The sequence below is a fragment of the Ricinus communis genome, unplaced genomic scaffold, assembly GCF_019578655.1.
Source record: "Ricinus communis isolate WT05 ecotype wild-type unplaced genomic scaffold, ASM1957865v1 Ctg96, whole genome shotgun sequence".
NCBI classification, from domain to species: domain Eukaryota; kingdom Viridiplantae; phylum Streptophyta; class Magnoliopsida; order Malpighiales; family Euphorbiaceae; genus Ricinus; species Ricinus communis.
The window spans coordinates 1,312-3,764 of NW_025963526.1; the positions used below are offsets into that span (position 1 = coordinate 1,312).

At 29.9% G+C, this 2,453-nt stretch overlaps 1 pseudogene; it reads left to right on the plus strand.

Moving 5' to 3' along the window:
- Positions 1-704: 704 nt before the first annotated feature.
- Positions 705-1,807, plus strand: LOC125369040 (annotated as a pseudogene).
- Positions 1,808-2,453: the final 646 nt, after the last annotated feature.

The window sequence follows — 2,453 nt, forward strand, 5'->3', positions numbered from 1 at the left end:
TTATTGATTCAATGAGAACGATTTAACGGTTAAAAAATAATGATATTTTGAGTTATTAAACTCTAAAACCCTTATTGTTAAACACATAAAATATAATAATGATAAGTGAAGATGACTAAATTCTTGTTGATTGATACCCTTCAACAAAAAGATATTCTATTTTGTTATAATTTGTAATCATATACCTCTTTTTATCTGAAGAAAAAAAATAATTTACTGAAAGTTATAGATTGATGCACACCATATCTCTTTAAATAATGATTAATAAAAGCATGAAATGTCTTATTTCAATAATTACTTGCCAGTACTATGTAAATTTTATTAAATCTCTCATTATTTATATTGAAATTTATTATTCCTTATGCTGCAAGATTGTCTTAAAAGATAAATCTTATAATATAAGAAACAAGAGAATAGAAACAAAGTAGAGGAACTTAAGTAAAACGTGTAAGCAATATAAATCTGAATACATTGAAGCAAGTGGATACGTACTTCCTCATAATTCAGTTGTGAAACTGAAGCATTTCTACATTATTTTTCAATGTGTTCAAATCTTTGTACCATATTCAAAAACTATTCTCTATAAAATGCTCCAATGAGTCCTCTGGCAGTACCCAAAAAAGAAAACTTTTTGTCATTGCTATTAGAATTTGCAGACAACTCCTCACCCTTCCATCCCCAACTTCTCCGAACTTGTAGCATTAATGGGTAGTCTAATAGGGCATGTATTGCCAGGAATGGCATTTTCTTCCTAGGTTTATGGCATCTCTTTAATCACATAAAGCTCCATTCTCTACAACCCAACTCTTACACATCTTCTCCATGGTTCCCACTTCAAAACTAAGATACTTGGAGCTTTTCATGATAATGGTAGGAAGCTCCATCTCCATATCCATGGAGCTTTTCATAGGTCCTGCAAAACACCAACCTTTAGACATTGATGGAAGCATACCATCAAATCATCTAAGAAACTTTGAACATTCCTCGATATCAATGCTTTTCTTGGTTTATGCATCATTTGCAATACTTCTTGATAGACTTAGGGCTAATAATATTAAGTATAGCCTAACACAACTCATAGGAGCAATAGCCTTTGCTCAACAGCTCTTTCTCTTCCACCTACACTCGACTGATCACCATGGTCTTGAAGGGCAATACCATTTGCTTCTACAGTTCACTGTAGTAATTTCTTTAGCCACTACCCTTTTGGGAATTGGTCTACCTAAAAGTTTCTTGGTTAGTTTTGTGAGGTCAGTTAGCATTGTGTTCCAAGGTGTTTGGTTAACTGTAATGGGGTATATGCTATGGACACCAGAGTTGATACCTAAAGGCTGCTCACTTCTCAATGAAGACGGTCATAAAATAGTTAGATGTAGCAGCCAAGATGCATTAAACAGAGCAAAATCATTAGTAAACATTCAGTTCAGTTGGTTCCTTATAGGAATAACCATTTCTTCAGTTACTTTTTATTTGGGATTGGTTAAAAGGTATGGCAAAAGGGTTATGTATTCTTCATTGCCAAAGGAATTGGAAGAGCTACAAGAAGAGTCTAGTGATGTTGAATCACAAAAGGAAATGAAAATTGGTGACCCAAATAGTACTGTCATTCATGTGGGAGCAGGACTTAAAGCTTTTGATATTGAAAGGTAAAAAAAAAAAAAAAAAAGCAGCTGTGTAGTTAATGTAATTACTTGTGTAATGTATATTACTGCTTTGGTACATATTTATGTATGTATCTGTGAATTTATGTATGTATGTATTTTCTTAATTTGTAATATTATTTGTGTAAACAACTCCTCATTGATCATTTAGTTGTATGTAATTGTTTGTTATTAAATAAATCCTTTGCTAATATTTGTTTCTCAAAGACACTACTACAAAGGACTTTTTTTCATAGGAGGGCCATTTATGATTTAAATTGGGGTAATTGTCAAAAAATTCTGCACTGGTTATCAAATCTAAATAACAAATCTAATATATAGTTTCTAAATTATTTTAATCTTTAACGTTATATTTTAAAATTAATTTTAATTTTAATATTTAATAAAATTATCTGTTAAATTTATTAATATTAATATAGCCTTGAACTCTCGTGATAACAAAGAGAGTTGAGCCAATATTAGAATTATTGACTCATTCCATTATTAAAAATATATCAATCTTTTATTAATTTTAAAGCTTTATTAATCTTATATATTTAAACGATAATATTTTAATATAGTGAGAGGAGATAATTATACCAATAATCACTTAACTTACACTAAGTTTCATTTTGGTTATATAACTTTTTCTTTATTTCATTACAATTATTTTACTTTAAGTTGGTTAGCACATAGGTCATTTGTCTAAAATCCCGGTAATTTATTCGCCGTGTAAAGATTAAAAAAAAAAATCCTAAGTCTACAAAATGTACAACATAGAATCTCTAATACTATAAAGCGGAATCCCTAATT